The sequence below is a fragment of the Aricia agestis genome, chromosome 22 (assembly GCF_905147365.1).
Source record: "Aricia agestis chromosome 22, ilAriAges1.1, whole genome shotgun sequence".
Taxonomy (NCBI): domain Eukaryota; kingdom Metazoa; phylum Arthropoda; class Insecta; order Lepidoptera; family Lycaenidae; genus Aricia; species Aricia agestis.
The window spans coordinates 2,750,579-2,772,719 of NC_056427.1; the positions used below are offsets into that span (position 1 = coordinate 2,750,579).

A 22,141-nucleotide genomic window follows, 5' to 3' on the forward strand; every position below is an offset into this window, starting at 1 on the left:
TAAGTTCGTAACTTGAAATTGGAAGTGTGGGTTTGAATCAACTCTGTTACCTCTTTACGCCCGAACCACTCAACCTATTTTGCTGAAATTAGACATGGAGATACTTTAAGTCCCAGGAAAGGACATAAGATACTTTCTATACCGGAAAAATGTACGGTTCCCGCGCGATAGACGAATTATGTGTTGTGGGCGTCATTTATTCACTTGAAAGACTTGAAGACTTGGTTTGCAACATTGCGGACAATGTATATGATTACAAAATTCTGAGCTAATTTTATTCGCCATGTATGTACATTCGTAACTCTATAGTACAGTTTTTGTTTCATTTCTTTTCATTTCAATAAGTAGGTCAAGCATCCAACAAAAACTATCCCAGCACGGCTCATCACACATATCATACAGTATAACAATGTACAGAAGACTCACAAATAATACTAATACCAATAAGTTTTCATTTTACGTGTTTTGGAGCACGAAAACATAATATTATTATAGCAAAGATAACGAAGCAGTCTATAGGTACTCTATAGCTATTAACTTTTTTTTTGATGAAACTCCTTATCGTTGTAACAAACTGACCGAACTGAAGGACGATAAGGAGTTTCATAAAAAAAAAGTTAAAAATAACAACTTTTCAGGAGAGAGAAAACAATTGCATAATTTACCATACTAAATCCGGTTTATTAAAATTTTAGGAGTTTTTTTTGTCAATATGGGCACAAAAAAGTATATTTGTTTGTTCGTTTTTGTTAAGCGATACGTGTTCCTGATTGGCTGATACGATGCGTCTTCCGATTTTCTAGCGAATGGCATAAAAATTTCAAAATAGCCAAATAGTGAATTACGCGCTGGACAGTGGACTTAAATGACGTTATGGGTTGGGGATATGCCTCAGTTAGCTAAAGCAACCCGGCTGTATCTTTTGGTCGGCAAGAAGCCGAGACAACCCACTCAAAACACATGCGATTTGCTCTGGAAAAAAAGCGCAGAGTTCGATTTTCGGTTTTTTGGTGGGGTGAGGAGTAAGCGGAGCATGCGGGGACAGGCTATTGGTGAATCAGTGATCAGTTGCCTCTAAGTTGAGTGGTTTGATTTCAAGGTTAAGGCTTAGTTGTTATACTGTATGCATACTATACTGTGCACATAATTAGGTTGATTTCACTTGCCAATAGTTTTTATATTTCATCTGAAGCTTTTCCAAATATGAGGCTGATTTTTACATAATGTGTAATAAAAAAAAATACAAATACATAGCTAATAAGCCGACTACACAAATAATAGCTATTAGAAGTACGCAGAAATGTGGGTGCGATAACTTATCGGTAACATTTTTATTTGGATGAAAACTATTCTATACGAGGTTTTTTTTTTTTATGAAATAAGGGGGCAAACGAGCAAACGGGTCACCTGATGGAAAGCAACTTCCGTCGCCCATAGACACTCGCAGCATCAGAAGAGCTGCATGTGCGTTGCCGGCCTTTTAAGAGGGAATAGGGTAATAGGGGAGGGTAGGGAAGGGAAGGGAAGGGAAGGGAAGGGAATAGGGGAGGGTAGGAAAGGGAATAGGGTAGGGGATTGGGCCTCCGGTAAACTCACTCACTCGGCGAAACACAGCGCAAGCGCTGTTTCACGCCGGTTTTCTGTGAGAACGTGGTATTTATCCGGTCGAGCCGGCCCATTCGTGCCGAAGCATGGCTCTCCCACGTATAAACGAGGTGTACCAAAACTAAGTGATAATACTTTAGGGTGTGTACGTGTTTCTTGTAGAGAGTTCACTGTGAAAGTAGCAGCGCTGAAAGAGCAAAAAAAAATTAACTTTTGTATGGGCAAGCGCCACAATGCGGCGTCACCAGTTTCTCCATACAAAAGTGAAAATTTTTTTTTTTCAGCGCTGTTACTTTCACGGTGAACTCTCTCCAAGGAACACATACACACCTTAAAGTATTATCAGAGTTTAGTTTTGTTACACCTTGTATATTTCCGACATTAAAAATTTCGGTACCAAATTTCATCAAAATCGGTTCAGGGGTTCCGCGAATAGAAAATTTTGCGCACCGTCTTTTAACTGAGATGAATTGAATCCTTGTTTATTTGGATACACTACATACTAAAAAGCTGACCCATTGGTAAATAATAATGATTTATTTAATAATAAGTAATAATAGTAGAGGAGGGGAGGGTGCTATTTTTGTAGTCACTCGAGTGTCATTGAGACTTAGTAGGTTTTGTACATTAAAAAATACATACAAATAAAACTGATTAAAAAATAATAAGAGCGTTTTTTTACTTTAGTGGTGGGTTCAGAAACTGCAGCCATTTTAAAGTTTTGAAAAAGAAAATATATTCAGAAAATTGCTTATTTAAGTCAGTTATATATTTTAGACAGCATTTAAATCATTTAGTAATACATAGACAAAATAAAATATCTGCGAAGCTTAGTTAGGAAAATATGAAGCTTTACTTTTTTATATTTTAAAATGTTACAGGCTTACCAAACCTTTGAATCGTCAGTGCTTTATAATATGGAAGCTTCTTTGGGGTATACTACATCCAGTATCTTAATATGACAGATCCGATGACATTTCAATGTAAAAAAAAACCCACCACATGGGAAGTCTGATTTCTATACCATGATAACTAGACACATGTCGAAAGCCTATACAAGCTTAATCTGACACGCTGGCGCTACTCCCAAAATCCCCTCTTGCTCTCCCCAACTATAATCGGCTTCAGTCTGGCTCCGTCGTAAGTACCTGAAGGACTACAGAGGAAATATAATATATTTAATACTTTTTAGGGTTCCGTACCCAAAGGGTGAAAACGCGACCCTATTCATGAGACTTCGATGTCTGTCTGTCCGTCTGTCTGTCTCCAGGCTGTATCTCAAGAACCGCTATAGCTAGAGTTTTGAAATTTTCACAGATTGTGTATTTCTGGTGGCTGGTGGTATAACAACAAATACTAAAAATAAAATAAATTAAATATTTGAGGGGGGCTCCCATACAACGAACGTGATTTTTTTGGCCTTTTTTGCTCGATATCAATAATGGCAATAATGGCAACCTTATCACCAAAGGCCTTGTTTATGTCTATATGTGTACTTCAATATTTAAGAATAATATTAAAATAAAATAAAAAATTAAGGGGGGCTCCCATAAAAAAACACAATTTTTGGTCTATGTTTGCTCTATAACAATAAGGAACCCTTCGTGCGCGAGTCCGACTCGCACTTGGCCGATTTTGTTACTTTACATATTATATTTAACATTTTTATTATAACATATACATATTTAACACACATCAATGACGAAGGAAAATTGAAAACTTTTTGTTCCGTCGGTGGCATTCGAACCCGCGACCCCCGGCTTGTTCCCCCCGCTCAACCACTGAGTCACAGAGTTTCTACGAGTTAAAACTAAATTCTCAACTACATTGTAAGGCTATTTAAAGTTTTTAACCGCCGAGTTAACTAACGTGTTAGTTAATGGAGTAGGTTAAACTAAAGGTTTAAACTGTTCACTCTGGATTTGTATTTAACTTTAAAGTTTAGTTTTAATTCAAAGCTAGTTGGTTAAAGTAGCCTTGATTTTGACCTGAGTAAGGATGGTTCTGTTTTTGAACCTACACTATTTTTTGAAGTGAAAACTTCTTTAGCGGCGTTGAGCACTTTTGTGGGATGGGTAAAAACTGTGAAACTCGCGTCAGATTCTCGTGCTGATCAAAAAACCGTAAAACGGTTGGAGAGTAGTGTTGTAACATCGAAATCGATTAATCGAACAATCGATTGTTTTTTTTCGATTGTCGATATTTTTTTTATCGATTGTAAGGGTTTCGATTAATTAAAAAAATCGATTTTTTAAAAATCGATTTTCGTAAAAAATGGGTTAAAAATGTAATCGATTGTAAGGGTTTCGATTACTTACTTTTAATTAAAAATCGATTTTTTTAAAAATCGATTTTCATAAAAAATAGGTTAAAAAAATAATGCACAATGTTAATAATCAAGTTTTCACCGGCACTCCCGGAGTGCAACTCGTCTTTTTTTTAAATTTACTTATTTACCATTTATTTCAGGCATCTAGGCCCATAATACAAATACCTTACAGACTAACATACATATTCATATTACAAAAAATACCTTGAGGACTAACATACATATTATTATTATATACTTAAAACTACACTCTCGTGGGGAGAGCCAAGCTTCGGCACGAATGGGCCGGCTCGACCGGAGAAATACCACGTTCTCACAGAAAACCAGAGAGTACAAGACTGACTGACAAAAATTTTACAACAAATTACACTGTATTAGATTAAGTTTATTATTGTATTTTCTTTATAGTTTATTGATAAATAAATAAATAAATCGGCCAAGTGCGAGTTGGACTCGCGCACGAAGGTTTCCGTACCGTTCTAGAGGAAAAATAGGCCAAAAATTGTGTTGGCCTATTTTTGTATTGTATGGGATTATTAATAAAAATTAAAGTTCACATATAATTAAGGACTTTGAGAAAAAATCAAGTACCTACCTTTTGTCATTATTGATATAGAGCAAAAAAGGCCAAAAAAATCACGTTTGTTGTATGAGAGCCCCCTTAAATATTAATATTATTTTGTTTTTAGTATTTGTTGTTATAGCGGGAACAGATATACACAATCTGTGAAAATTTCAGAAGTCTAGCTATAGCGGTTCTTGAGTTACAGCCTGGAGACATACAGACAGACAAACAGACAGACAGACCGACGGACAGACATGACGAATCTATAAGGGTTCCGTTTTTTGCCATTTGGCTACGGAACCCTAGAAAGACGATGAAGTAGGTAAGTTATAAAGTTTGTTTAAAATTTAAATCATAGGGGCAAAATGAGTAAATGCCCTTATGTTGTAAAATGTTAGAGTTATTTTTATTTTTATTATTCATGTCTTCAGTTCCATTCGTTCCGAATTCACCCGGATTCCGGACAGCTTTAACTTGGAGTTCAATCCATTAAGCATTCATCAGAGAATCTGGAGACAATTCCACAAAAAGGGGAAGATTATTTATCGCCAACCGAGCGATACAGCGCAATAGAATAATGGTTTTAGGATTTATACGACTGAGAAAGTAAGGTATGGTTGGATTTCACCAATCACACTTATAACTTTGATTTATAAAACTTAGTTCTCATTGAACGTGTAACGATTTTGTATGTTATTATTATCTTACATCTAAGGTTACAAACGCGTTCACGCTGCGACGTAAATCTCGTTTTGTTTCAAATGGATTACACAAACATCTTTTAATCGCGATTAATAAATCTTAGTCGTGTATTAATCGTAGGTGACGTCATGCGATGATTTTACATGTTTTCATCATTTTGGAGCCTTATCACGTTAATTGAACAGTAAAATAGCAAGAAACAATACATAAACTAACCAAAACCATCTGTCAAAACTGTCATCTTGACATTTCTCTGGTCTATGTTTTTCGTTCTTGAACGGGTTTATGAAGTTAAACCTCGAACATTGGGCGTTCAGAAGATAAAACTCGAATTTGCTGTGAACGCGTTCAGTTTATGTTGGTGAAATGCAATTCGGTGTTATAAACGCGTTTATACGTTTTGAACCGGTTCAGTGAGCACTGAACGTGTTCCATTTCTTTACATAGTGAAATCGCTCCTTATTTTTGTGGATACTACAATATGTTGATTGTTGATCCAAGATTTGCTTATCGCGCGGGAATCTTAACTTTTATTATAATATATTTTAGTCTCAAAGTATCTTTAAACGTATAAAAATCGATTTGACAGTTTTTGCATGAATAACGGCCGTTCACAATATTTAATCTATCTCTGGTTTTGCCCTACTAGAGATAGGAATAGCTCACATTAGACATAAATGTCAATTGTGAGCTATTCCTATCTCTAGTAGGGCAAAACCAGAGATAGATCAAATATTGGGAATGGCCGTTAGTCACGCTGTAATCTGTATAGACATTTTCGCATCCATAAGGACCTAGGATATTTTTTATCTCCTAGCTCCTTATGGATGCAAAAGATCTAGATTTTAAATAAAATATCACGTCCATCTGGTCCCGTACCGCCCAAAGAACTTTTCGTCACGTCGCGTCGGCGGGATTTGAACCGACGACCCTCGGCTTGTGCACTATGATACGCTTAACTACTGAGCCATGGAGGTAGCCAAATTGTTATCGGATATATGGTGAATTTAGGACCCGGAGAATGATTTGAAATTTAAAAAAATGTGGATTCTACGTATAGCTAGATAATACATAATTAATAATTATATTAGCTAGGTGAAGTATGTAAGTTTTGTTCAAAAGTGAAAAAATTAATTGTTCTTATATTGTAAAATGGTAGTTACCTGCTTAATCCACTCATGTATGTATAATATAATAATATAATGTACCTCAGCGTTGCCAGAGGTCCCGATTTTTTCATCAAAATTAAATGTCACGCGCGGGACAGGCTCAGTTCTTTGGCTACTTTAGCTATGTATTGTCACGTAAACGTTATTTTAATGCAAATAAAAAGATAAAAATTCCAAAAACTTTTGATTGTATACCTTTTTTTACTTTGTCCCGTTTTTGACTTTAGAATCCCGCTTTTTTACTCAAAAAGTTCCAAAGTCCCAACTTGGCATAAAAAAAATCTGGCAACACTTATTTTAACTATAATTATCGGTATTCAGTAATCACTTACCATGAGGTAAAAAATCATTTTTTTCTGTTAAGTTTTACTGCAGTTACAACAGTCTTTCATATAGCGTGCCTGGTAAGCGATTGCCACCCACGGTCACAACACCAGAGGAGTCACCAGCGCGTGTAAGACAAGGAAATTAATAAAACATGTGTCAATTTATCATGAAATATCTGATTCATATCATTTTTGCAGTCAGCAACTCAGCACATATCGAATAAGATAAATGTATACATTTCCTGTCGTAAGTACAGGTCCTGTCTTGATTTGAAATGTCTCCAATATTATGAGCCCCCAACGTGGTTTGACATCCACGAGACTAGAGAAAATTCTTGTAATACAGTTTACTAGTATTTTACGATCATAAATTATATTTTTACGCACACTTGTTAGAACCGTAGATCCACTGGCTCGAGCTACTAAAAACTGTAGTAAAATTTCCGTGTTTGTGTTTCTAAAGAGTGTTTTTAATAGGGTTGTTGAGGAAGTGATTATGAGGAAGAGGAGGAGGAAGAGGAATTTTCACGCGCAAATTTAGAGGATGCGGATGAGGAAGAGGATATTTTTTGAGGAAGAGGATGCGGATGAGGAAGCGGAAGAGGAAGCGGATGAGGAAGAGGATGATAGTAAATTATAAATACTAGCGGACCCAACCCAAAAGTCTTTGTCCTGTCTGTACATAACTAGGTACATACATTACACAAAAATTAATTAAAAGGGCATTTTCCAGTGGACCAAACTATGAATATAAACCATTCTCAAAACACACACAATAATCATCAAAATCGGTCCAGCAATTGAGTATTTCAACAAAATTTTTTTTTTGATAAATGGAAAGATCATAATATTATTATATAAGTTTTATAACAAAACATTTTTGTTTTATTTTTTTTTCGCAATAATTCAAAAGTTATTTATATAAAATAAAAATTGGAAAACAAGAGCGTCGCCAGCCGATGGCGCAGGGGGGGCAAGTTGACTTTACCTACTACAATTCATACTTTTCTCATTCTCTACGAATGAGAAAAGTAGGTACCGTATGAATTGTAGGTAAAGTCGACAGCACATGAAGGTTTTCACTTGTACTCCGAGCCTTACATCTACAGCGATTGTAAAAACAGTATTTTAGTACTATATAAATATTCTGTGACAGTACAGAGTCCAATGTGTAAAGCTACGAGCACGAGCTCGAGACCGAGAGGGTCCCAGACAGGCGAGACGAGGCGAGCGCACCCATTTACACTCTCGCACTCGGGCCGCCTCGCTGTGTCTCGGCGAGAGTGTACAGCCGACATTAGCTTAATGTACACAACACACGAACACAAAAAAAAGATGAGTGAATGATACAATTCTCTGGCTCTGGCGTGTGCGTTGCCATGATTGGATACGCGACGCGCAGTGAAATTCCTCATAAATTCCTCTTAAATTTTGAGGAAGCGATAGTGGAAGAGGATTTTTTTATTTTTATTTATGAGGATGCGGTAACGGTTGAGGAACCCGAAATATTGCGGAACTTCCTCATTATGAGGAAGCGGAAGAGGAATCCTCAGCAACCCTAGTTTTTAAGGTTAAGGCCCAGCAGTCCCTAAAATAAGCAGGTCGATGTCTGTCAGTACGAATATCGACGTTAAGGACATTAAAATAACATTCATATCAGCGCGCCTTGTACAGTGGCTGTTACGCGCTCGCCGCGTGCCTTGATAATAGAAAATAGGAGTAAAAACCTTTTGTTTTTAGCATTACACAAATCAAATATATCAAATCGTTTACGTTAGGTTACACATATACTACATTTTTTGTTTTTTGTAGAAAGTGTGTAATTTAGCCATAAAATGATTTAATTATGAAAAACAGCGTTATAAAAAAAATATAAAAAAAATCTTTGAGATTTTTTTCCAACGAGCAGAATTTTTCAACTTGTGTACTGATATACCTTTGCGTATAGGAAATTTTCTCAATTTTAAAACGGTACTATTTTATACTTAAATAATGACATTTCCTTTACTAAAAACGTGTTTTAAAAAACCCGTTTTACACAACTACAGCGCCTTAAGGGGGTACAAATTAGGTTGGAAGATCTCAAGTGTGGTTAACGCCATTGTAAATATTTTTTATTTAGCTATCTATGAGGAGAAAAAATCAGATGATATAAATCGCACTTACTGTTGGCTTTGCCAAATATTATGAGATCCGGGATTAACGGATCTCATAATATTTCAAACACTGCTTAGTTTAAGACTCCTGCAGTCACCCCACAAAGACTGAACTATATTATTTTATTGTAATAATATATTATGTATAATATATTATATTATTATTGTGGTGAGAAATCTCTTACGAAAGGCGAAACTAAAATAAATTATAATTTTAGTTTCGCCTTTCGTTAGACCGATTGAAAAGGCCACGACGCTTATCCTTACTTTAAAATCATTTACATCTCCGAAACTCCTGCGTCGTTGTAAACAAAATCAATAACAAGCTACCGTCGAATCGATCAGAATTAATTGACAGAGATTGTATCATTTACATGGGGAAAGAATACTTCCTTACTAATTTTATGCGAAAATGTGTTTGTCTGTTACCGCTTCACACGGCGCTCCCCCTTTTACCGTATTTAGAGCCTTATAAACTCATAATTTGAAAGACAAAAGATTTTTTTTATGAAATAAGGGGACAAACGAGCAAATGGGTCACCTGATGGAAAGTAACTTCCGTCGCCCATTGACACTCGCAGCATCAGAAGAGCTGCAGGTGCGTTGTCGGCCTTTTAAGACGGAATAGGTTAATAGGGGAGGGTAGGCAATAGGGAAGGGAAGGGAATAGGGGAGGGTAGAGAAGGGAATAGGGTAGGGGATTGGGCCTCCGGTAAACTCACTCACCCGGCGAAACACAGCGCAAGCGCTGTTTCACACCGGTTTTCTGTGAGCCCATGGTATTTCTCCGGTCGAGCCGGCCCATTCGTGCCGAAGCATGGCTCTCCCACGTCAACCATAATATTTATTAATACGCATACATTTTTCCAATATACGAGTACGAGGACATACATCAACAAGCAACAATGGCCGCCATTGCAAAGTTTTCGTGGTAAAGTACACTTTGAATTCGTGGATGTATTAATTAAAACGTAAAAGTGCTCGATATGAGTGTATGAAAAGAGTCTTTTTAGGGTTCCGTACTTCAAAACGAAAAGACAGAACCCTTATAGGATCACCTTGTTCTTCGTCAGTCCGTCTGTCTGTCAATGCCTTTTTCTCAAGAAAGTGGAGGTATCAAGCTGAAAACTATACTGATAATATAATAAAGCGGTAGAGTTTGTTTGTTTGTTTGTTTGAACGCGCCTATCTCAGGAATTACTGGCAGGGCCGTCTCTAGCCCATGTGGCGCCCGTGTGCAAACATTTATTACCCTAGCGCTCCCTAGCAAGCGCGCGGTCAAAATGAAATGGGTACAAAGTACAGTTTGTCCGGCCGCTTAAGGGTGAGGAGTCCATAATTATTAGTATGGATCATTTATCCTGAAGCCACCGGACGAACTATAACAGCACATCAAGTTACCACATAGGTAGGTACTGTCTTTCTCCAATAGATAACAAACTACATTGTTTGTAGATTAAATTTGAAGATTTTTTTGGTTTTGAATACCTACCATGATGTGCTCTTGACTGGCCCTAACATCCTAAGCCCCAAAACGTACCCATGTTAAATATACTCGTATCTATACAAATGTACTTCATAGAAATGTCCAAATATTGAGTTTTTTCATTCTTATTAGGACATCACAAACAAACATACAATGTTCAACAACATTTGATAACATTTGACAGGGAAGTTCACTGAAAGCGAGTGCCCTATACACGGGTATAAAGTATTTTACGGAAGGAAAGAGTGACAATTAAGAAAAACAACTCAAAATTGTGTTTTTTTAATAATAATTTAATAACTATTTCCTTGCGAGCGGCGCCCCTATGACCGCGGCGCCCGTGTGCAACGCACACACTGCACCTAAGGGAAAGACGCCCCTGATTACTGGTCCTATTTGAAAAATTCTTTCATTGTTAGATATCCTATTTATCGAGGAAGGCTATAAACTATATTATCTTATCACGCTAAGTCTAATAGGATCGAAGAAATAGAGGAAAATGTGGAAAAAACGGGGGAAATTATTATCACGAACTACTGGAGCAATTTTTATATTATTTGACACAGATAAGAAGTAGACCTCGTGAAGGATCATAGGCTATTTTTGTAGAGTAATTTGTCTGTGAAAATATATCTAATTTACGCGGGTGAAGCCGCACAGAACGTCTATTATTTATAATACATTGACTAAAGAATAATACAGGGACAGAAGAATGTATTCTATTCTCCTGTCTCTTGGAGCCGTAAAAAACTTCTAAGACAACGAAATCAAAAGAAACAGCAGGATTGTACAGAACCTTCGTTGCGTGAGCCCTACTCGCACTTTGCCAATGTTATAAGTTTCAAGGAACCCTTATGATATTAAATTCGTAAAACTGAATTAGAGCGAGACCGACGCTGTTCTTCTCGTTCGCACGTCATTAATATTATTGCTAATTAAAATGACACATGTCACCAACTCCGTGTTAACATTATCTTTGGCTTTAATTAATTTGTGGGTATGTTCCGAAATATTACCCAGTAAACTGGCCACCGCTCATGACGTCACGACGCCATACTGTTGATACGTTCCGAAACATACGTCAGTGCTTTGACGTATATGACTTAGTGGAGATGTCTTAATAATACGTAACACTTGTCTCACCAGTATCACATTAGCACGAATATTCGTGCGAGCCTGAACCGAGCCAACTCGGTATAAAGAATTATTGTTGAATAATATGACTTTCTAAAAATGAAAAAAGAAGTGGAAAATAAAACTACACGTCAGTGAGCCACCGTCATATTGTGTGACATGACGACAAAATTTAGATAGTTAATGGAATCAGGCGTTACTTTGCGGAAATCCATAGCTTAAAATTTAATTTGGTATTATTTTTAGCAATATTCCGCGAAATAAACTACAACGTCCGTTAAGTGCCGCCACCGTAGGGTGGCGGCAATTAACGGACGTTGTTCGTAGAGTCCACATCCTGAGGATGCTCCGGTGTTGGGGCGAAACGCGCGTCGAGATTTTCAACCTGCATGGTGGTGAGGGGCCTTGCACGTATTTGCCAACATTATTGCTTGTGTAGTGGTGGTATTTGCAGGTTCTTGCATGCGAGTGTACGCATAGGCAGTGTGGGAGGAGGGAGGTGCTGTACGCATGCCTATGCGTACACTCACTCATTTACTTAAAGGTGGAAGTTTATTTCGCGGAATATTGCTAAAAATAATAACAAATTAAATTTTTGACAAAATTTAGCTTTGATTTTACTAATTTCCTCGCCATATTTTCATCGCCTGAAAAATCGGTTATTTAAAAACGAAACTTATAAATTTTTCGTCCCCGAAACCCTTGACATTGCAAAATTTCGTCGAACTTGACATCGAAATCATTAGAGCCGTTGAGTCGTCTCTAATGCCGTCTGAGCCGTCTGAGGTCGCCGGTGTAAATAAATGAACACGATTTGCCTGTTTAAGAGTATAGACGCCATAGCCCATATTTACGATATGGGCTATGGCGTCAGAATTCAGATACATCACGTCTTGAGCATGGCAAGTATACTGGGTTAAATTTCGGAACACACACATTATATTTGGCTTTAATCTATACATATAATAAAACTGTAGAAATGACAATTCTGTACATTAAAGATATCCAAAAAATAATAAGCGGGGGCTGTTACTACATCGCTATGAAGCCAAAACTGTGGTTAGTTTTTTGTCTGTCTGTCTGTCTGTCTGTCTGTATGTTTGTTCCAGCATCACACGAAAACTACTGATCCGATTTGAATGCGGTTTTCGCAGATATATTTGTCTTCTTCCAACTTAACATCTGGTGTACAAAATTTTTTCCCCCCACCTCTCCAAAGGGTCAAAAGAGGGGGTAAGATTTTGTACCAAACTTTTTTCTTTAACACGAAAACTACTGATCCGATTTGAATACGGTTTTCGCAGATATATTTATCTTCTTCCAACTTAACATCTGGTGTATAAATTTTTTCCCCCCTCACCCCTCTAAGGGGACCAAAGAGGGGGTAAAATTTTGTATCAAACTTTTTTCTTCAGTGGACTAACTTCATATTATTAAATGTATTTTCCAATTTAACATCTGGTGTATAAAATTTTTCCCCCACCCGACAATCAAAAAAACACCCCAACTCCTCCCCCCTCTGGTAATGTTGCTAAGCAAAATGGTGTTGCGTCGTTAGTGTTGAGTTTTACTTCTCCTTCTGTAGAATCAAAGTAAGTTATTTATTAAAAGTGAAATTAATGTAACCAAAACTAAACATGCAGATTTTGCGTGTCGTTTGATTAATATGCGGGAGGCTTTGCCCCTGCCGTTACTAGGGGGGTACTTTTTGGCATCGACTTAGTTGAAAGGATGGAGAGTAACATAGGCTACTTTTGGTCTTGGGAAAACATCATGTTTCTAAAGGAGATTTGCAAGAATATTCGTATTGTACACGATTTTCGAATTCCACGCGAGCGAAGCCGCGGGCAAAAGCTAGTTAATTTATATATTTGAATATTTGGACATTTCAGTTGATACGGAAATACAATATTGTTACAATTTTGTACTGAATCGGCAAATGTTGTTTTGCCATACGTTGTAGGAAGCGTATGCTCAAAGGAAGATCTTTTAGCGAGGAAGATATTTAGAACCTCCTAACTAGAAGTTAAACCTAGGCCCAGAAAAACGTATGTCTTTTCCCGGACTCAAGGTATCTTCATGCGATGTTTTATTAGAATCACTCCGGGGTGTAAGCGTAAAACAGAATATAGAGAGACACTTTTACAATATATTAGTATGGACTACGGATACATGAATTTTCAGCGTACATCACGTCTTGAGCATGGCAAGTATACTGGGTTAAATTTCGGAACACACACATTATATTTGGCTTTAATCTATACATATAATAAAACTGTAGAAATGACAATTCTGTACATTAAAGATATCCAAAAAATAATAAGCGGGGGCTGTTACTACATCGCTATGAAGCCAAAACTGTGGTTAGTTTTTTGTCTGTCTGTCTGTCTGTCTGTCTGTATGTTTGTTCCAGCATCACACGAAAACTACTGATCCGATTTGAATGCGGTTTTCGCAGATATATTTGTCTTCTTCCAACTTAACATCTGGTGTACAAAATTTTTTCCCCCCACCTCTCCAAAGGGTCAAAAGAGGGGGTAAGATTTTGTACCAAACTTTTTTCTTTAACACGAAAACTACTGATCCGATTTGAATACGGTTTTCGCAGATATATTTATCTTCTTCCAACTTAACATCTGGTGTATAAATTTTTTCCCCCCTCACCCCTCTAAGGGGACCAAAGAGGGGGTAAAATTTTGTATCAAACTTTTTTCTTCAGTGGACTAACTTCATATTATTAAATGTATTTTCCAATTTAACATCTGGTGTATAAAATTTTTCCCCCACCCGACAATCAAAAAAACACCCCAACTCCTCCCCCCTCTGGTAATGTTGCTAAGCAAAATGGTGTTGCGTCGTTAGTGTTGAGTTTTACTTCTCCTTCTGTAGAATCAAAGTAAGTTATTTATTAAAAGTGAAATTAATGTAACCAAAACTAAACATGCAGATTTTGCGTGTCGTTTGATTAATATGCGGGAGGCTTTGCCCCTGCCGTTACTAGGGGGGTACTTTTTGGCATCGACTTAGTTGAAAGGATGGAGAGTAACATAGGCTACTTTTGGTCTTGGGAAAACATCATGTTTCTAAAGGAGATTTGCAAGAATATTCGTATTGTACACGATTTTCGAATTCCACGCGAGCGAAGCCGCGGGCAAAAGCTAGTTAATTTATATATTTGAATATTTGGACATTTCAGTTGATACGGAAATACAATATTGTTACAATTTTGTACTGAATCGGCAAATGTTGTTTTGCCATACGTTGTAGGAAGCGTATGCTCAAAGGAAGATCTTTTAGCGAGGAAGATATTTAGAACCTCCTAACTAGAAGTTAAACCTAGGCCCAGAAAAACGTATGTCTTTTCCCGGACTCAAGGTATCTTCATGCGATGTTTTATTAGAATCACTCCGGGGTGTAAGCGTAAAACAGAATATAGAGAGACACTTTTACAATATATTAGTATGGACTACGGATACATGAATTTTCAGCGTACATCACGTCTTGAGCATGGCAAGTATACTGGGTTAAATTTCGGAACACACACATTATATTTGGCTTTAATCTATACATATAATAAAACTGTAGAAATGACAATTCTGTACATTAAAGATATCCAAAAAATAATAAGCGGGGGCTGTTACTACATCGCTATGAAGCCAAAACTGTGGTTAGTTTTTTGTCTGTCTGTCTGTCTGTCTGTCTGTATGTTTGTTCCAGCATCACACGAAAACTACTGATCCGATTTGAATGCGGTTTTCGCAGATATATTTGTCTTCTTCCAACTTAACATCTGGTGTACAAAATTTTTTCCCCCCACCTCTCCAAAGGGTCAAAAGAGGGGGTAAGATTTTGTACCAAACTTTTTTCTTTAACACGAAAACTACTGATCCGATTTGAATACGGTTTTCGCAGATATATTTATCTTCTTCCAACTTAACATCTGGTGTATAAATTTTTCCCCCCTCACCCCTCTAAGGGGACCAAAGAGGGGGTAAAATTTTGTATCAAACTTTTTTCTTCAGTGGACTAACTTCATATTATTAAATGTATTTTCCAATTTAACATCTGGTGTATAAAATTTTTCCCCCACCCGACAATCAAAAAAACACCCCAACTCCTCCCCCCTCTGGTAATGTTGCTAAGCAAAATGGTGTTGCGTCGTTAGTGTTGAGTTTTACTTCTCCTTCTGTAGAATCAAAGTAAGTTATTTATTAAAAGTGAAATTAATGTAACCAAAACTAAACATGCAGATTTTGCGTGTCGTTTGATTAATATGCGGGAGGCTTTGCCCCTGCCGTTACTAGGGGGGTACTTTTTGGCATCGACTTAGTTGAAAGGATGGAGAGTAACATAGGCTACTTTTGGTCTTGGGAAAACATCATGTTTCTAAAGGAGATTTGCAAGAATATTCGTATTGTACACGATTTTCGAATTCCACGCGAGCGAAGCCGCGGGCAAAAGCTAGTTAATTTATATATTTGAATATTTGGACATTTCAGTTGATACGGAAATACAATATTGTTACAATTTTGTACTGAATCGGCAAATGTTGTTTTGCCATACGTTGTAGGAAGCGTATGCTCAAAGGAAGATCTTTTAGCGAGGAAGATATTTAGAACCTCCTAACTAGAAGTTAAACCTAGGCCCAGAAAAACGTATGTCTTTTCCCGGACTCAAGGTATCTTCATGCGATGTTTTATTAGAATCACTCGGGGGTGTAAGCGTAAAACAGAATATAGAGAGACACTTTTACAATATATTAGTATGGACTATGGATACATGAATTTTCAGCGTTCCAAAACATTTCATTTTGCGAATTTTTGTGTGAAATGTTTTCAGTTAAAATTAATTAAAATACTTCAGTGTCCGGTATATGTCGACATATTTTTCATCCGAAGGTCTGTTTAATGTTACATTACAGTATGTGGTCAACGCCTCCGTGGTCCAGTGGTTAAGAGCGTGGCTCTTGGGTTCGTGGGTTCGTTTCCCGCGTTGGAAACATGTTTTTTTTAATGAAATAAGGGGGCAAACGAGTAAACGGGTCACCTGATGGAAAGCAACTTCCGTCGCCCATGGACACTCGCAGCATCAGAAGAGCTGCAGGTGCGTTGCCGGCCTTTTAAGAGGGAATAGGGTAATAGGGGAGGGTAGGGATGGGAAGGGAAGGGAATAGGGGAGGGTAGGGAAGGGAATAGAGTAGGGTATTGGGCCTCCGGTAAATTCACGCCCGTTTTCTGTGAGCCCGTGGTATTTCTCCGGTCGGGCCGGCCCATTCATGCCGAACCATGGCTCTCCCACGTCTAAAACTATCTCTCTCTCGTCTCTATTTCCAAGTTTGGTAAGGACACTGCGGGCTGATCACCTGATTGTCCGACAAAATGATCCATGCGTCGGATGGGCATGTAAAAAGTCCTGCAGCGCCTGATCCCTTGCCGGTCGTGTTTACATTTTTTTTTGCTTTTATAATTTGAACAAACCTTGTAAGTTGGCTAGTTCATCTATTATATCTAATATATCTAGCTATATACATAGAATCCGCATGTTTTATTTCTTATCACTTTCGCAGTCCTGAAGTTTTCAAATTGTCAGTTACCCAATTTATCCACTCATGTCTTAAAATATCTACAAACTAGAATTTGAAATCCATACTAATATTATAAATGCGAAAGTTTGTCTGTCTGTCTGTTACCTCTTCACGCCCAAACCGATTTTGATGGGTGGAAGGATGAAACTATGAATATTTTCATAAGTCCCGGAAAGCACATACTAGGATCCCGGAAAAATGTCCGGTTCCCATGAAACGAATTTTGGCGCAACGGAGTTGCGGGCGTCACTTTTTTAAATAAAATAAGGGGGTAACGAGCAAACGGGTCACTTGATGGAAAGCAACTACCGTCGCAAAGTACTTATATGACAGTGTTGATTTTAGTAAGTCTAAAATCAACATTGTCATTATAATAATAATAATAATAATAGCTCCCACACCGGTTTCGGTGACGGTGGCCGGTTTCGTTGAAACCAGGCCAGCTACGCAGGAGTAATTTTATAGTGCCCAAGTGTGTGCGCAGTACACAAGAGCACTCTCTATTCCTTTACTCTCATAACCCAGTGGGACGGCAGACCGACACGACTGGCGAGAGATCAGGCGCAGGACCGACTTTTTACATGCCCATCCGACGCATGGATCATCTTACTTGTCAGACAATCAGGTGATCAGCCCGCATTATCCTAACCAAACTTGGAAATAACATGTTTCCAACGCGGGAATCGAACCCACGACCTTCGAGTCAAGAGCCGAGCTCTGAACCACTGGACCACGGCGGCGTTAAATTGCACATTGTCATTATCACGAATGTGACACTGTTCTCAGCAAATATCTACAAAGTAGAATTTGAAATACCAGGCACATAAAGTGTTAGAAGGAAACTGGACTCGACAGCTGTAAATTCCATACTCCTGTAGTTTATGAGGTCGTAAAATGTCATACATAATGTCCGATACCTGACCTGCATAGCTATATCTTATACTAGATATTTCCCGCGACTTCAGCCGTGAAAAGTATCCTATGTCCTTTTCCGGGACTCAAAGTATCTCCATACTAAATTTCACCAAAATCGGTCGAGTGGTTTAAACGTGAAGAGGTAACAGACAGACAGACACACTAGTTGTTGTCTGCAACTTCGTCTGTGCCAACACGTAATAACGACAACTAATAATTTTCCCCGTTTTTCCACATTATCCACTGATTCTTCGTTCTTATTGGTCGCAGCGTGATGTTATATTATAGCCTAAACTTTCTTTAAACTAAGCTTTCTTAATTATAGTGGAGTCACTGAAGGTTTTCACCTCCGATTTCGTTGAACCTCCATCGATTTTCATGAAAATTGGTGAGTAGGTGGGGGATACCCTAAGAAACAAAAGTGACATAGTGCCGACTTGCGTTTTTGCCCTGGGGGTAGATGCCAACCTTTCTCGGGGGTGAAATATTTTTAAATAAAAAAAACCGCAAAAATCGATAAACAGACAAATTTTAAGCAAAATTTGTTTCATAAAGTTTTTGGAATAAATCAATACTTTCTGATTAATTTAAGATCGAAGATTGTGATTTTTCGATATAAAACTACATGTTTTAAAACGGTTTTTCATAAATAACTCAAAAACTATACGTTTTTACGAAAAATGTGTTCTAATCTAAATTAAAGTCAATAAAATAACAAATAAATTCCTAATTTTAATAACCTTTTAATTTTAATTTAAAGTGAAATATAGGTGATTATATGTATACTTTTTTCGGCGAGTACTTTAGTCTAAACATACACAAATAACGGAAAATTGATGCATTTTATGACATATACTTCCTGAACATTTTTTAAATTATTTAAAATTACCTTTCTATTGAGTACTGTAAAAAGTTAATAGCATTAAAATTGAGCAAGTTATGATAAAAATAAGATGACACTTTCAATTTTTTTTGGAAAAAACGAAAAATATTATAAATAGTGAACGTTTCACCATTTCTACAATATCTCAAATTTATGGTTATCCCTGAAGGCTTTTCTTCATTTTAGCATAAGTTATGACCTCAAAAAATTAACATGCTTTAGAATACTTACTTTTGAAAAAAAAGATGATTTCATAAAATTTTAATTTTTCAAATTTTCGTGAATTTAATTTTCTTTTGGATATAACTTTTAAAATATTGGATATTCGTAAAAAAACATAAAGAACAAAATTTGAGTTCGTTTCCTAAAAAAGCTTTTGGTTTCCTTTTTATTTTTGTGGGATGAAAAATAGCTAAGATAGAGACGTATAAAGCCTAACTTTTACTGCGATAACCACGTAACCAGCACTTATTAACCCTTTTTATTTTAAAAATTAAAGACTTTAAAAAGGGTTTCTTAGCATGCTAAGATCATGATCTCAAAGCTCTTAAAATTACCTTTAAAATGTTTTTTAAATGAACCTGATAACTAAAAAATTAAGGGAGCTATGGTAATAAAACAAATAAATTATTTTTTGAAAAAAAATTGAAGCAGAGATTTGGTATTCTTAAATTGTAGGAAAACGTGTCAATAGGTACTTAACTAAATACACGTCAATCTTTTTTTTTCGCTGCCGATCCGGTGTGAATTGGGCCTAACACTGCGTGGTAAAAAGAGACGTGTGATACATGACAGCAGCACTCTTTTTTTGACGTCCAGTCGGCACGTGCCGCACGTTGACAATTTAATCTCATAGATATCATGTTCAATCATGCTTGTGTTAGTATATACGTACACATATTTTTACACACAGATGAAACCAATTTCGGTTACGTTTGACAGCTCGAGATTGTTGCTCTATTCCGCTAGGTATATTAACTTTATGTCTAAAAGACAATACATACCCCATAGTATATTATAAAGCCTATAATATAACCAAAGTGAGTCCTAACCTTGGCTTAAGAAGTCTTTCAAGTGGCACATTTCACGGCATTAGAATTTCGACCACGCGCCAAAACATCATTCATATAACAGGATTCCGACAAAAAACGTAAAAAGCCAATATCACCTTTCACGGAATTGTCCTTTTTGTCATTTATCAAAGCGTCCCCTAATTACTGTCCGTTCAGTTTCACCTCCTTATGTCGTGCATGTAAAGCTCATTATCGAGCAGCAAAATAACTCTGAACGCTTAATGGGGTCACACTAAGAGGAAACGATACGCAATGCGACGCTGATAATGTGGCTATCCGATCTTTGCCACAAGCGACCACATAAATTCAAATAAAATGAAACTTTATAACAAAGGCTATAGGTTACATTTTGCTGTACGCCACTACAAAGCAGCGGCGGCATGGGTCGCTAGATCAATGTCGGTAGGAAATGCAACCTATAGGCCCTAGGGTAGGGCCTAGGCCATAAAGTGGCTTTTTTAATTTTTGTCGGTTGCGTTCGCTGATGCTCGCAAAGGTCGGAAAGCGAACTTTAGGATTTAGCGTAGTAAATCCTAAAATTGGCATTCATGCATACGTTACGACGTACGACGACCTCTGTGGCTCAATTGGTTGAGCGTGTGGCAGCTCAAGCCGGGGGTCGCGGGTTCGAATCCCGCCGACGGAACAAAAAGTTTTCAATGTTCCCGGGTCTGGATGTGTATTAAATATGTGTATGATATAATAAAAATCTTAAATATATGTATAGTATAAAAGTATTAAATATATTTCCGTTGTCCGGTACCTGTAACACAAGTCCTTCAGGTACCTACTTAGCACGGGGCCAGACTGACGTGGTGTGTAGCGTCCATAGATAGATATTATTATATTATACTAGTTTTAAAAGAAACAAATCTGGCTAATGTACCATAATTTCTGCCAGCCGAAATTCTGCGACTTACAACTCACAAATTACGTTCGTTTGGATTCACCGTTAAAATATCAAATGATTTTCCCGGTCCTAAAGCCTCCATTTATGAAAAAAAACGATCATTTTCAAATAGTTAGTTATACTAGAGATCGCCCAATGGTCAAAATTCGACCTTAGTTTCAACGACATTAGGACTACTACCTATAATTTGTAAAAAAATACTAACCTTATCATATTTATTTTTTTCGTCTATTGTTTATGGGACTCAGCTGATCTCAGACTGGCCGTGTAAGCATTGTCTAATAGTATCTAAAGGGCCCCGAAGACGATCAAACGGTTTGACTCAAACACGTAAATTTTGGTTTGACTCAAACCGATTTGATCGTTTACAAAGCTAGTTTGAACGGTTTGTCAAACATTTACGTGTTTGAAGCTTGTTTGATGAAATTTCATAATATTTTCGTTGTGTTTGACGCGCCGTTTGATCGTGTTCCGACGCGTTTGATCAAACCCGCTTAGTTTAGTGCTGAATTATGAAGAAGAAAAAGAAGGAGCCTTAGTTTCTAGCACTTTCTGTAGATGTTCGTGGGTAAAACGATATTATCTTAGTCGATAGGCCATACCATTAATTTGGACCAAAGTCGTTTCTTTTTTTTTTCTCTTCTGACGCAGGACATTAAGAGGATACACCAGGGGCGAGAGAAATTGAAAATAGGTATTTGAAAATGTATTGCTGTCTCACCAATCTCAAGTCTCCCACCGCAGAGCGCGATAGAGACAACACGACAAAAGTTCTAATAAAAGAACAGAAAATCTTCGATTCGTTGTCCGCTGATACCTTCTCCAAAACTTAACCGATTTAAGTAATTTTTTAATTAAGAATTAAAGCAAGGCTTGAGCTGTGTTCCTATGTTTTATTTTTTTTGTATATTCTAGCCAGTTTTGTTTTCTGGGTGTTTGAACACAGAGGAAAATCTGGCCATTTTTTTGGGTTTTTGGAAGTTCTTATCTTTTTTAATAATTAAATTATGAAAAAAAAAGAAAACATAGGGACATGCTAATAGTGGCAATAGATATTCAGGAAAAAAATCATAACTCTACCGGCATTGTCCAGGGAGGAAACAGGGGACAGCGTTTGTATGGAAAAACGGCGGTGTGGAATCCTCTTAACGTTATAAACATAAGATAAGAAAATCGCGATCCCCGTTCTAGAATCTAGACTCTAGAGTCTAGACTTCTAGAGTCTAGAGCATCTTCTGCATCACAAGACGTGTAGTCGACAGCGCGTATTGAATGAAACTGCGCAGTGTCGTTTGACAAACCAT

General features: G+C 37.2%; 1 long non-coding RNA gene across 1 annotated transcript; it reads right to left on the bottom strand.

Moving 5' to 3' along the window:
* Positions 1 to 251: 251 nt before the first annotated feature.
* On the bottom strand, positions 252 to 18,268 carry LOC121737988. The gene is made up of 3 exons (XR_006037211.1): positions 18,183 to 18,268; positions 423 to 434; positions 252 to 263 (listed from the first exon to the last, which is right to left on the bottom strand). It is a non-coding gene; the product is annotated as an uncharacterized LOC121737988 (long non-coding RNA).
* Between the last annotated feature and the right edge of the window lie 3,873 nt (positions 18,269 to 22,141).